Raw genomic sequence first — 15,685 nt, 5'->3', positions numbered from 1 at the left:
ATTTGCATTTACTTTCAACCCCATTTACTTTTCATGAAAGTATTGACATCTTTTTATTAACTTCTTAATCTCTCCTGTTCTGTGAGAAGTATTTTATTTCTCCATCATGAGTACTCATCTTCAATAAAATATTTAGAGTGTTATATATCATAATAACTCAAAAGTTTCCTGTACAAATATTTGTTCCTCTAACTAAAATTATTATGATGCCTAATTTTAAAAAAGCCTTAAAATGCATACAAATATAGTCTATGAAATATGTAACACAATTAAAATTTTTGTAAAGGAGGCTGAAAAACAGAAAATAAAAATATATACTTCTGTATTTTCACCTTTTTATGTTTATTACAATTTTAATCTTTACAAGTAAATATTCTAAAACTAAATTATTTCTGATTACTGTTGACTCTTCGTGGTATAAACCTCTCACTCATGAAATTATATGAATTGAAAAATAGATTATTCATGATTTCAGACTAAAAATTCACTCTCACTCCCACTACTACACTTTATTATATTTGTAGTACATTAATTACTATCATATCATATCATATCATATCATATCATGTTGCAGTTTGTTTTAGTTTTAGGGTTACTGGACTGTTCTATATCCCTTTGTTTTGTCTGAGTTCATGTTTTTGTCCCAAAAGTTGTTTTCTCCAGCAGAGCTGTCAGTTATACAGACCTCAACCCTTTTTCCTGAAGGTTCTAAGTCAATAATTCACTGAACAAATCTCTGTCAAACCTGTTTTGGGGGCTCCCCTAATCCCCTATGCATCATACGTCTATATAATTTATTACCTCTAATTTTCTATTAGTTCCTAAGGTATGAGCCTATCCCATATCCTCCTCCCACCCTCTCTCCCAATTGTTCAGAAGTCACTACTTGCCCCTTGGATCCCCCCAGTTATAACATGCTGTGCCCTGTGCCCAGCAATTCAGGGGAAAAAATCCTTTTGGATCGCAGACAGAAGACCTCCCTCTCAGTCCTTGTCCCCAGCCTGTGCTGAGCAAAGACATCCGAGCCGTAGAGCCAAGCACTCAGACGCGCCTCCCATTGCTTGCTCGGGGGACATGTCCCACTCAAATAGTTCTGTTGTGGTGGCTGAGCCAGCTTGAAGGTTCTGGCAACAGCCATAATATCACATCGCATCACATCACATCACATCACATCATATCACATCACATCACATCACATCACATCACATCACATCACATCACATCACATCACATCACATCACATGACTCTAATCTGTATGTTAGATTAGATTCGAATTACATTATAATGTATTTTAACAGAAGAAAATCTTCATTAAATCTTCTTCCAATCTATCTCTATTTCCATATTATATGGTCATAATGGCATTTTAGATGGCATTACGATGATTTCTTTTGGTTCAAAGCAAAGTCATATGGTTTTTAAAATCTATGATCTTACTTAGGCATCTTGCACCTTGTGCTAAACTACTTAGGCCCTGAATTTAAACTTGTCTTTGCCTCAGAGGCAGATTGAAACATTTTACTGGATCCATTTCTGTTGTGGACTAAGCAATAGTGCCTAGACTTGTACAAGATCTTCCTCCTGGAGGAAAGTTTGTCTATTCTCAGAGGAACGGGGGAATAAGGACGCTAACTCTCAGAGAGTTAGAGAGCTAAAATGACTGAATTTAAAAGTATGACTACACAGGTCAATCCAATGGGGACAGTCCCTTATTGATAAGAAAGGGTAGAGCTTATCCTCCTGTGTATGATTTGGGCACATAATTGGCATGATTCAAAAGTTATGACAAATTGAAATGCCATTCTAAGAGACAAAGGAAAACTAAAACATGTAAAAGAAGAGGCAGCTGTTTGTGCCATTCTGGGTGCATCTCTATTAGCTGTGCAAGAAAAATTATTAACTTTCCAGAAAAAGGAGAATAAAAATATGTAATCTTTGCAGGATTTGGTAAAACCTTTGCAAGAACAATTGGGGAAAGAGCTCTCCCAGACTGCTGCAGAACATGAGGACCAGAAGAGAAAGGGAAACAAGTAGGTTACTCTAATTGACCTTACAAGAGTAATAGGAAAGACAGGAAACCCTCAGGAGGATACAAGAAACTAGAGAATGGGAATCATGTACTAAGGGTACAGGGAGCTCATGGAAGATTTCAAATATCAAGTCCCTGTACCTTCCTGAGAAACTGGAGAAACAAAATATATTACTTGGGGAATGATAATGAAGTAAAACTGTGCCCCTTCATTAAAACAGAAGATACATATGTTCAGGGTGGAGCTCAGCAAACTACAACACACACAGCCCCTTATAGAGGTGAAGCCCTAGTTTAAATAGGGAAATACAGTAGAAGTAAGGCAGCAAATGAATATATTTAGAGGGTATATCTTACTGAGGGAGATTAGATCTTGTTGAGTGAAGCAGAAGCAAGGGGATGTTGGGGACCAGAACTCTTCCTAGCCACAGGTGATAACCAAGAGCCATGATGCTAACCGATAAGGCAGCATACTGGTCAGAAGGCTTGGATCCTATGGAGAGGAGAGTGCCGTATACCTAAAAGCTCCACAATTGGTCATATACTGAAAAGTGGGCAAAAGGTGGCTTGTTTCCAGTTAGTGCATACACAATTATGTGAGGCTCAAGGTAACTCTCCCATGGAAATGGAAGCTGATCATCTTAAATTTCTGTTTTTAATCCAGGATTTGCCTAACACACTGAAAATTCACACCAAACATTTACCTGAATGAATAAAGTGAGCTCCCAGACCCCAAAACCAGAATGCACATGTCTTGACTCATACAGAAGTAGCCCAGGACCTAGAAACATCTGGGAGACAATTGGGAGTTTCCAATAACCAATCCAACTACCAAACAGTGGGCTGATGTTAGGAGAGTACAGAAGATCTGGAGACCTCCAATATACCATTCATTCAGTGTCGTTTTGCTCTATTTCATCCTAAGGGATTTATTAAGAGGAGCCTCAATTACCTTCCCTCAAGAGTAAAACACCTGGTCCTCAAACAAGAACCTCCTACTCTGGATTGGAAACAAACAAACAAACAAACAAACAAACAAACAAATGCTGATTTACAGCATCTTGTGTATCCTTCCTATGTAATTATTCAATTTCCATCAATCCACAGAAACCCTCACCTGACTGAGGGAGGATGTTTGAGGTCAACCAACTCACAACACTTCAGCGAGCAGTCTGAGCCAGCTTTCATGCACATCACTTGTACTTTAGACCTGGCCTGGTTCCATTGCTGCCAAAAAAATTTTTTCTGTTCCAACAAATGGTGGATAACTAGAGTGGTCAAAACCCTAAACATTAAATTCTTAGTAATGACCAAATTTGTGAAGACTGGCATCTGTAATTAGAAAAGAGCAGATTTTGAAAAATAAACAAATCCTTCTATATATAATATAGTTCTGTGTAGTTCTTCAGTTTCTGGGTAGAAGTGAGACATGTTTAGGCTCATTTTGAACTCTTTTTTGGAAAAGATTCAAAACCATAGATCATAATACAAACATATTAGATTGTTGGCCAGGAGACAAATTTTCTATGTAATGAAATTAAATAAAGGCATTAAGAACATTTTGATCAGGTAAACTAGTAGGTAAATTTATAATAAACTTTGTCAAGAATGCTTGCCTAATTAGATATAATTGCTATAAAAAGAACTTACAGAGTTTCTGTAAAGTCCATACAGAGATGCTGAAAGAAATAGTCAGCTCCTAGATATCATTTCTTTATCAGTGTTTTTATATTTTTGTGCTTTTACACCCACCTCTTGAGTAAAGCACCCGTGACTTCAGAATCTGAAAAATATCGTGTCCGTGATTTCAGACAATAGGAGTGGATCATCAGTCCACCAGAATTATCCCATTAGCTTTGAAAACTGACATAATAAAAAAAGAAAAAACAGTAACTGAAGGGAAAAAACATTTCTCCTTTCTTGAACAGTGACTGTAGTATATCAGGATAAGAATAAGGTTATCTTCTTTCCACACTGACACCCGCAACAAGATGTAAATATGCTTGGAAAGTATCTCTCTCATGATGTTTCTGTTTCTATTGCAGTGTTAATGCATCAATTAAAAGTAATATCAAGAAGAGATTATTTCAGTCTTGGTGGTGAAACACGCAAAGAGATGCTTGTCAAGACTGAAAAGTAAATTCTTTAGGAATTTTTTTTTTTTTTTCCAGTTTACACAGTGAATAACACCAAATTCTGGTAGATTACTAGTCTGTGCTGTTATGTTCTACATTTGTATTAGACTCCACAGTGCCACTGAAATACAGTCATATTATTACAATGAATCTTACATGCTGAAAGTCAGATTTTCTTTAAGAAATTTTTTTTTTTTTCAGTTTACACAGTAAATAACACTTACCAAATTCTGGTAGATTATTAGTCTGTGCTAGTATGTTCTACATTTGTATTAGGCTCCACAGTGCTGCTGAAAAACAGCCATATTATTACAATGAATCTTATATGGTGAAAGACAGATTTGTAAAACAATATATGATGATTTAATGTAAAAGCAACTGGACAACAGCTGTCCCTAAATACATACTGCTTAAAGGTGATTGGTTATTTCAGATTCACATAAAACACAAAAAAGAAATGAATCATCATTTCTTGAAAGAAAGCTATATTTGCAAATTGATCGAATCATTAATAAAAATCCTAATATTATCTGCTAGTTTTTTCAGCTGTCAAGTTTTAGTTTGTTAACTCCCAAACAGCTCAGAATTATAATAGATTATATATTTTATATACAGTGGAAGTTACCTACACAAATAATCACTGAAGAAGTAAAACAGTGGCAGGAAAACCTTAAATAACTCTGTCAAATTCTGTGAGTGTTATAGTGATATAATTTACAGGAGTATCCATAAATATAAAATTATGCTTCTTACTTCACTTTCATGCAGAAGAAGTCATAAACTGGTAACGTCATTTTCTTTAAGAGTGCAAAAATTATAAAAGCCCATTTTGGAATAAAATAATCCTGGATTTCTTTTTTCAAAGCAAGAATTTTACAAGCTCAGCTGGGGAGGGAATATTGCATATATTATTTTCATCTTCTGGAATGGTTATCAGAAAAGTATTGTTTGCAGTATAGTGATTTTTACTGCAACCACAGCCAAGATAAGAGAGTATTTATTTTAAATGAAGCTCAATAAAAGTTCAGTTAAGGAAAAGAAACAATCTTGAGAAATGTAATTACATTCAAAGTTTGGTAACTAGGAGCTTTGAACAGGACAGGTTTCCCTAAGTATCCATCTGCATCCTAAAATGCCTCAAAATGTCATAAATACAACCTCAGTAGTGAGCCTCTCAGCATAAGAAGAAATTAAGGTTTATAGGAGAAGATTTATTGGGAAACAGCTAACTTTTCTTCATCCAAATTAGTTAAGTACATAGGTATCAGTAACTAAAATTTAGATCCAAACTAAGCAGGTGATGCCTAAGGATTTTAGCTTTTATATTTTTCATAGATTTTTAATCCTGGAATTCTTTGGTGTATGAACTGAAGCTCCATATAGAGTGTTAGCTACTGCTATCCCATTTTGGTCAAGGAAGACAATTTCTCTCTAGGTATCAAGAACATCTTACTTTCTCAGGCCCTGAGAAATGTAAACAAAAGTGAGTTTGGAGGCAGCAAACTTGGGGTAAATTACTTCATTACCTGAAACTGTAATTGGACAATTAACCCCCAATATGCAAATGAACCAAACTTAGAAAAGGGTGAAAAAAACCCATGACACTTTGTCCATTTCTGGTGCAGCCCCTGGGGGCCTTCATCTGCCTGAAATATACCTGAAGGCCTGAAAGGTGTGTGTGTGTGTGTGTATATATATATATATATATATATATACACACACACACACATACACACACCCCTTTATAATATATAAATAAATATATATAATATATTTTTATATATTTGTAAATAAAATATATTTTTATATATATATATACACATATATACATAAATAGTATATAAATAAATATAATTGCTGGGCTGCCCAAAATTACTCATCCTTTGACAGACGTTCCCTGGTTTGAGTACTTGGAACCTGTCCATCCTTTTGGTGCATATGAGTGCAGGTGAAGCTCACTGTCTCTTTAGAATAAATAATGGGCTACAGAACTGGTAAAAAGTAAAAAATTTTGAATAGCTGTGTAATGACCTGAAGTATGTTGGCTTTTTATATTATTTCAATTTATGTAATGCATTTACTTGACCAAAGAGTGAAATAAGACTGCTATTCCGCTGAAACTGTGGTTATTGCTTTAAAAAGTTACATTATCTCCCTCCTTATTTCCAGGCTATTGGTATACAGTATTCCCTGAAAAAGATCAATAGTAGAGTCCTTTTTTAGGTTGAAATTAAAAACCAGAAACAGCCAATGTGTTGACTTTGTGTCATATTTTGTGACAATGTGACAACTTTGTGCCACCCTGTGAGATGTCAAACCTCTTCAGTCTCTCCTAAAAAGATTTTAAGACTTCCTCCATAACTCCTTTTTCCATAACTCAGTGTATTGTGTAACTCACTCTAATCTGCGTTAACAGTGCTGTGGCAAAACAACCATGGCCTATCATAGTTTCAAAAACAAGAGACCAAGTCTTCTAGTACTTACCCCTCAGGACCCACCTACTGCCACAAACCTTTATGCCCTTCAACTGTTTTATCTTTACAGGAAGCCTAACTCAGAGCCAGAGCTTTGAAAAGGCTGAGGATTGTCTTCTGCCTTGCTCCTTTTTATCTCCTCACTCCTTAGTCTGAGTTTAGCACACATATAAGTGAGTTGCAAGCCAGTCAAAAGTATTATTGATTCTGGAATGTATGTACTGGGTTGGGTGCCTGTGATCAAGATAAATTGTTAACATTTTTTAGCAAGGTACTCTAACCCAGAGAGTGAAAATGGTTTGCAGCAGCCTGTTCCAAGGAACACCTACTGAAATAAAGTGTTTCTGAGAGTAATCATCCAGCAGGAATTGGAGACAGGTGCTATGTATATTGTGGTTGTTGAGGGGCGACAAGGAGAACCCTAAAATTACATCTGGGCCTAGAATCAGAAGTGGTTATTGGAAAAAGGAAAGGGAAGTATCTTAGGGTTAATGGTTAATTTCAAGAACAACGTCTCTGTCAGTAATTGACACAATGATTTTTATTCCAGCAGAAAATTTTACAGTTTGCTTTCTCAACACGACTGTAAGAGTAGAAAAAATATTCTTAAAATGAAATGTGAGAAAGTTCAGAACTTTAATCTCTTAAATAGTTTGAAAAAGAAAGTTGGAATTGGAATGACTAAACTGGTGCTGAGCACTTAAAAGATGCTAGGGTACAGATTTGAAAGTTATTTGGGGAATTAGGACAGAGCACTTAAAAGACTTTTATAGTGCAACAGAATAGCAGTGTGGAGGTGCTGCATTACTCTGCCTGCTGAAAGAGAAGTGAACGGTCCAAACAGATTGAATATAGCCAGATACTTAGGGGAGGAAGGAAATGGATATAGCCATAGGGCTATAAACATATATAAGTCAACCTGCATGTGAAACATGATTTTAAAGAGTTAAGATTTTAGCTAAGGGTTAGAAGCAATTTATATTGATCAAGATGTAAGTTAGATTAATAAATGGTAGGTTAATGATTATTAGATGTCTAAGCTAGAGCTAACTGTTACATTATGAGCTTGTTTATAGAAAAAGTGGAGTAAGTGAACCGTCATAAGAACAGATTGAAACCAGTAACAACAATGGCCAGCACCTGGACTTGGTATCAATCAATCACGAAGCAGGGGACCTTGGATCGTGCCAGAGGGTCATAGAGACCTGATGAAGACTCTCCTGACTTCATCCTCTGAGACCACTCACCCAATTTGAGACCACCGACCCAATTCAAGAGAAGAATTGTGCACGCCTGAAGGACTAATAGCCTCATTTTAATAGAGAGCGGGGATGAGAGGTGCTGGGGTTATGCATATGTATTGTATGTAAGATCTTGGAAAATATTAAATAGAGAGCAAAGAGCCTTGTTCAGGGTGGCCATGCCTTTTGGAGATGACTGTCATGCTGCCTGCTGGTGAATAAACACACCAGTTTCTAACTTTAATTAGTTAGAGAGTATTTGTCTGTGATTATATCGGTTTTCAACGACTCACATGAGCTCCACTGAATCACATTAGTAGGACTCCATCAATAAATTTTATAGAAGGAACAAATTCCTGTCTCTCCTCACCAGTACAATCAATTCAGGCAAAGTATGAAACATTTAGATCCTATCTCTATTTCTCTCCTAAACTGGCTTTTGAATCTAACTCCTACTATTCAGGGAATTGTTCTCTCTTAGCATTTTCTTCTAAAGATACCTTATCCCTTCAGGATACTTGCTCTTTATATATTTGTCAAGTTTTCACAGCTATAGCAGGAACAACTCCTGTCCTGTTGTAGGACTGATTCTTTCTACTGGTGTCACCTCTAATTTGACTCCAAAAAGAACAAAACCTGGATGTATTTCTTGTTTATGGGAGCAGGGAAAAATCAGTATCTTAGTAACACTGATATTTATTTTGTCTCTTCCTACTGAAACATCTGAAATCTTTTTCAGAAGCCCTGCCAGACTGCTGAAATGTCATCAAAATATATGCCAGATGGTCATATTCTCAAGAGGATTTCCCCTAACATGCCTACCTCAGGGAGCCAGAACCCTTATGTCCTGCACTTCACAGTCAAAAAGGATGTGGTTATGGGGTTTTAAATATCAACATCTGTCCCTAAAATGAGTTCTATCCTTGAAAGTAGTAAATAAGTACTAAAGACTAAATGTCTTATCCAGGCCCTGTAAAGGTGAGTGAAAAAAAAAAATCATACACAAATAACTGAAGAGGATAGAGGTTAAGTAATAATGCTTCTGGATAGAAAATATTAAAATCCACTGGAAGTTCACAAAAAGAGTATATTTATCTTTCTGGTCTAGAAATATGTTGGGGGTTTTTACTATGTCATTAATTTAATACAGAATTGTGATGTTCTTAGAGTATGAACACTGTAATTTTGGAGTTAGAGAAGCTGGTTTTACTGAAATTAGTGTAATATAAGATTCTAAATTAATAGAATTAATCAACAACTAGCTGAGGCACTTATGTGAACAAAATGTCCAGATTATGAATTGCAGCTTTTCCACAGAGTTATCATTTCCCATGTCACACATGTAATGCATTATTTAGACTTCCATTCTGAGATTTCATTTCATGGTATCTGGCTAACTATATGAGATCAGTATATCTGAAACTGTGTGGCAAAAAAGAGCAGCAGAATATTTAGTTAGCATAATCTGCATGTGAGATGGTTAATAACGCCAAGTATTGAGTATTAAACCTTCAGTGAAAAGAAAGCCATAATTTGCAATCATCTCTTGCCCCTGAGGCAAACTGTGAATTGGATTATAACAGACTTCTTCTCTTGAGATGTTTCTCTATCAGCTGTTGTCCTGGTTTGGAGACAAGTTTAGGAGAAAACACTCTGGAATGAGTGTTTCCTCTACAAAAGGGTTCCAGAAATCTCTTTGTGACAATGAGATGTTAACATTAGTGGATGAAAGTGAAAATATCCAACCATTTATTGACAGACAGAGTGCCAACACTGCACGGGAGAAAAGGTGAATACATGCTAGATATTGAACTGTCAGACCTTGCCCACCCCCTGCCCCAAACCACAGCAAAAAACCCCAAAAGGTCAGGAAAAAAAGAAAACTGAAAAAAACCCACAATGGCTGCAAGGTGGTGGGGAGGAGAAATAAAAATGGTGCCAACTTTCACCCCAGGGAAGGAAAAACTAAAGCATTCATTCAGCAGCTCTGGCAAAAACAGATGGGAACCTGGTGAATGTCTGATTTTGGTCTCCTCTTCACAGCAGATGAAGCTGCCAGATTTGATGTCCTTTCTGTTGTGGGTTTTCCAAGTTCTGAGGCTGGGACGGAGCAGCGCCTTGGCTCCCTGCTGGTCCACTGCCAATTCTTCTCCCATTGATTGTCCTTGCCGATCTTGGACCAAACCAAACTGAGCAGTTCAAGAAAAAACACAGGCCTCTGAAGGATTGCTGCAGCAGTCTACAAAGCCAGGGAAAGGAAGAAAAGACTTTCTGCCTAAGCTGACACAAATCAAGCTATCCAAGCAAATGAAGTGAGCCCAGTCATCCCGGCACCATGGACACCTAACTTTAAAAAAAAGGCTGCTCAAGAGCCCCAAGGCTCCCTGCTGCCCTGGGCCCACCTTAAAACTACAGCAATCATTTCTGGGTATAGAGCAGATGATCAGGGAATAGAGGATCATCATAAAATCACCCCAGGTCTTCAGTTTTAGTCTTGATCTGGTCATTATGCTTCTTACCAATGGCAAAACATTGCCAGCTATTTTTCTGTTGATGCACTATGGGATAAGAAAATACTGTGCCAGAGATTTAATCTCTCTAGTCGCTGTGGAAATAAGAGGGAGCAGGGAGCACCTGAACCAATGTATTTTGAAAGCTTTCTTTTCTTTCCCACTACTTTTTCATCTTTAAGAAGTGGGTAGGTAACACCTTGCCTTGCTCTGCTCTGGCCAGGGAACCTCAGTGAAGTTTTAAGCATGCACCAATGTTTTCAGGTATTCCCAGAAGGTGAAATAATCCTAGGGGAGGATTATCAGTTCAAAAGAAAATTTTTTATAGACAAGTGGAGGTTATTCTGTTAGAACTGAATCACAATTCCATTTTAAAAAGACCCAGAAAGTTCAGAGGATATCTTTACACAGTTAATTCTTGTCTGTAGTCTGAAGACAGGTAAGTACTAGAAATGTCTCAAGCTGTTTTTATTGGAGGAGTATTAATTTTACTCGTGATTTGTACATGATCTCAGCAAATTTATCATTCCACTGCTCATCCTTAAGCTACTAAAAATAATTGTGAACAAGTGAAAGATCACTAGGACTGGAGTTTTCATTTGTGCTGCTTTATTCATCCTTCAATTCTAGTTTAAGTCTAAGCATTGCAGGAAAAAAATTACAGACACTAGAAATTATACTAGAATCAGTGTATTTGCAAGGACCAGGAAAACCAGTAACTTCTTAAATCAGGGTACCAGGACTTTAACATATGTGTATTCAAATAAAATGGGTTCAACCAAAAACATTAAGAAAGACAGACCTAGAAAGAACTGATTCAATTCCTTTTTCCAAATATTTGTGCAATTAAAGAATATAAAGATGTGAATGGCATAGACTTCAGTGAAATTTTACATTTTTCTTATTTCTCCCATAGATAAATATATTGAAAAGGGTTACTTGAGCTGTCTTATATATGGCTTTATAATTATCTGTGTGGTCATGAAGAGAATATCAAGGTCATTGGAAAGGGTCATGGATCAGAGTGAAAAAAAACCAACTTTGCCTAGAAAAATAAACCGACATATGATTAATTGAAAATAATTCTGTTAGAGACAGTGCTATTTAAATATTTCCTCTTGCTGTTATTTCTACTGAAGACCTGAGAAAGAGATTAAAGTGCAACTTGTGGAAGCTAAAATCCTACAATTAAACTGAAACTATGGAAAATAAAATTGTGTTTGTTGTTTCAAAGCAATTTAATATATAATTAAAATACAAAGTTTCTAAGTTAGAGTGTGAGGGAAAGCTATCACGAAGAATGGTTTTGCAGTGAAAGACAGTAATATAAATTAATTATAACATATATACAACCAGTATAGTTAAGTAGTCTCTATGGAACAGATTTTTTTTAAGAGAGGCTCATGATCGAAGTTCTGACAGAAAAGCAACACTTGGCAGTTAATATTGATTAGTTTTAGCATGCGATCTTGACTATCCACATAGCACACCAAGTGAAAAACAATGATCCTCCCTTTTCTTTCAGTTAACTATTTCATTAACTTTTTTAAAACACTGTCATGAAAAAGAGTCAAAGCTAACTTAATGACATTATAAAAGCAAGAAATTTATAAACTATATTCATGTAACTACATCAAAATAGCTTTGTTTTGGAGTTATTAGAATCACAGAATCATGGAATAACCTGAGTTGGAAGGGACACACAAGGATCATCAAAGTCCAATTCCTTGTCCTGCATGGAAAATCCTAGGTATCACACCATGGGCCTGAGTACATTGGGCAAACACTTCTTGAATTCTGCCAGGCCTGGTTCTGCGACCAGTGCCCTGGGGGGCCTGTTCCAGTGCCCAAACACCCTATAGGTGGAGAACCTTTTCTAATACCCAGCTGTAATCTCCCCTGAAACAACTTCAAGACATTCTCTCAGGTCCTGTCACTGATTACCACATAGCAGAGAACAGTGTCTGCCCTTTCTCTTCCCCTCACAAGGAAGTCACAGAATGCAATGAGGTCCCCCCTCCATCTCCTCTTACTCCAGGCTGACAGACCAAGTGACCTCAGCCTATTCTTGAATGGCTTCCCCTCCAGACCTTTCACTGTCTTAACTGCCCTCCTCTGGATGCTCTCTATTAGTTTTACATTCTTATATTGTGTCACCCAAAACTGGCTCCAGGACTCAAGGTGAGTCAACCCCATCCCAGAGCAGAGTGGAACAAGCCTTATGTCCCATAGGACAGGGTTGGCACTCCTGGCTGCCGGGGCACTGTTGCCTCAGATTCAACTTGCCATTGAGCAGGATCACCAGGTCCCTTTCCAGTACTGTTCTTCAGGTTCTCATTCCCCACCCTGTGCACACATTCAGGGCTGCCCTGTCCCAGGTGCAGAATCCAGCACTCATCTTTATTAAACTCTACACAGTTGGCAATTGCCCAGTCCTCTGAATTTCTGAGATCTCCCTGCAGGGCCCCTTTGCCTGCAATGGTGTCAACAGCTTCTCCCAATTTAGTGTTGTTATGCACCTACCATCTATCTACTATATAACTATCATTAGTGAGTCCTGCATCCAAGTTTTTTTTTTTTGAAGATGTTGAAAAGCACAGGGCCCTGTGAAACCCCACTGGTGACATGTCGCAGTGTCCAGAAATCGCGCTGACCAGCGCAGCCACAGGCTAGCTCAGAGTAACTCACTGTGGCAGCATGGTAAGGTCGGAGCGAGAGGCTAAGCGCGCTGCTTCCTCCCTGTGGGAACTTGGATCCCACCGCCAGCGACGGGCACGTAGATGATGTAAGCGACCCCAGCAGCTAAGTGAAAGGCGGTCTCTCTCGAGCAGGATGTAACGTAGGTTTATTGAAACAGAGGGAGTGCGGGGCTCTGCACGCTGCACCTGCTGCCCAGGAGAGACCCTGAGGCCAGGCGCACGGCAGTTTTTTAAGCGGGCGTGGAAACGGGGGTGGTGACAACCAGTCAGCCAGTCACAGGAATCGGGGGGTTAACTGGGGGTGTGAACCCTAAAACCGGGGACCAACCATGAAATGATGGGAGGGGGTCTCCAGGGCCCCAGCCTATCACTCGGCACCCCTCCCGGAGTTTTCCAGAAGCCAGGGAAGGGTCTCCGAGTGACAGACAGGGCGACCACGAGGAGAGAGGGGGGGATTGACAGCGACAGGTGCAGGGAAGGAATGAATGACAGAAAACGTCTGGTTATACAGTAGACTAAACAACCTAACTCATAAGGGGAAAACTAATGCAGAACACAGGGGTATACAGTGGACTCAGCCATTATAAAAATAACTTAAAAATCTTACAAAAATAACTTAATAACTTAATAAAAACAGTTCTTACACCACCACATCTCCCCCTTTTTTGTTTTTTTCAAGAGGAGTGGGACTGGAACGGAGGAGGGAGGTCAGTGATGCTGCGTTGGGTACCCCAGTCCATGTTCTTCTTCATTCGGACCTCTTCCATCATCTTCCGGGGCCTCTTCCAGCACCTCCTCCAACTCCAGTCCTTCCTCCTCAGGGCTCTCCTCAGTTGGCACGATGATATGGTTGACTGAAGGGGAGTGTGTGGTGGCAGAAATTAAATTATACAACATCCTTCTAAGTAAACCGAACGCAAGCATAATTAATAACAAAACAAACAAACACAGCAACACAGTCTTTATGATGGAGGAAACCCAGCCAGAGATTCCCCAGTTAGTAAAGAGTCCGCTCAGCCAATCGTCTGTTTCTTTTTTGATGTTTGTCACCATCTCTTGCATCTGTCGGATGGCAGTGTGGACGTCCTCGGCTTTCGATGATAGGTTCGCGAGGCAGATATGATCTTGTCCCATTGCCTTCGCCAGGGTCGCCCACACATTTGCTTTTGGTTGCGGGACCAGCCATCCGATGACTGAGAGACACAGGCTGAGTGATATCAGGGCTCCGAGGGTTAGGTGGAATTTCCTCGGAGCGGGGAATCCAGTCTGGGTGGTTGCCATGTTAAAACTAAAAGACACTGAACACAAAGTTATTCAGGGTAGGAACAGTAGGGGAAAGGAAACTCAGCCCAAGGATGTTGCCCGTTTCCTCTTCCGCCTCCACGCTGCGTCTGCCACCTGCGGACTGATGACTGTTTTGGATCCTGAGCTCTTAGGGACGTAGGGCCTCACCCACTTGGATGGAATCCACCTTGGTCCCGTGGGGGTGGACACGCATGCGTATCCACGTCCCCACGTGACCAGGTCATGTGGCCCTTCCGTCCTTCCGGACTCAGGATCCCTGACTGTGACTGGGGGCCTTTCTCGGATGGAGAACAAGGAGCTCGCCCCGAAGTGCCTTATGATCAGTGGATTGAGACCTTCAAAGGAACAATTAAGAAAGTTGATGGTAAAAAGTGCCCTGGCCAGTCTGACCGCTGGTGTTTCTGCTTTGAGGACCCACTGCTGTTGATGTAGAACTCTTTTGATGGTACCATGGGTCCTCTTGACCATGGCTTGACCTGTGGGGGAGTGGGGGATGCTGGTCTTGTGCTCCACCCCCATTGCTGCAGGAAGCTGCAGAGCTCTCTGGACTTGTACGCCGGGCCATTGTCAGTTTTGAGTTCCTTCGGTATGCCCAGGAAGGACAAAGCATGGATAAGGTGTTTAATGACATCCCCCGCTTTCTCCCCTGTGTGGGAAGAAGCGAACACAGCTCTGGAGAATGTGTCGATAGACACATGTACATACTTTTGGCGGCCGAATTGTGGGAAATGGGTGACATCAGTTTGCCACACCTCACAGCTCCTCAGCCCCCGGGGGTTAACCCCCGCATGCAAGGTTGGCACTGCATGCTGGGAGCAGGATGGACACGCGGCCACAATTGCCTTGGCCTGTTCCCATGTTAGGTGGAAACGGCGAACAAGGCCAGGTGCATTCTGATGGAAAATTTGATGACTGAGTTTTGCCTGCTCAAAGATGTTCGGCAGGGGGGCCATCTCGGCAGGGGCAGCGAGGGCATCTGCCTTCCTGTTTCCCTCCACGATGAACCCAGGCAAATCGGTATGTGACCTAGTGTGCATCACAAAGAAAGGCTGCTCTCGGTGGGAGACTAACTTAACTAATTTCAAGAGCAATTCGTACAATGCAATGTTGGACACTTCTTGAAGGATGGCCTGTTCCGCTCTGGACACCACCCCCGCTACATATGCGGAGTCTGTAACCAAATTGAAAGGTTCGGGAAACCTCTCAAAGGCCCTAACGACTGCGGCCAACTCAGCAACCAGAGGTGATCCTTCCACCTCAGCTACATCAGCCTCCCACTGCTGAGTTTGAG

The sequence above is a fragment of the Hirundo rustica genome, chromosome Z (assembly GCF_015227805.2).
Source record: "Hirundo rustica isolate bHirRus1 chromosome Z, bHirRus1.pri.v3, whole genome shotgun sequence".
Classification (NCBI taxonomy): Eukaryota; Metazoa; Chordata; class Aves; order Passeriformes; family Hirundinidae; genus Hirundo; species Hirundo rustica.
The sequence above is the reverse complement of the archived record's forward strand: the minus strand, read 5'-3'. Positions refer to the sequence as shown.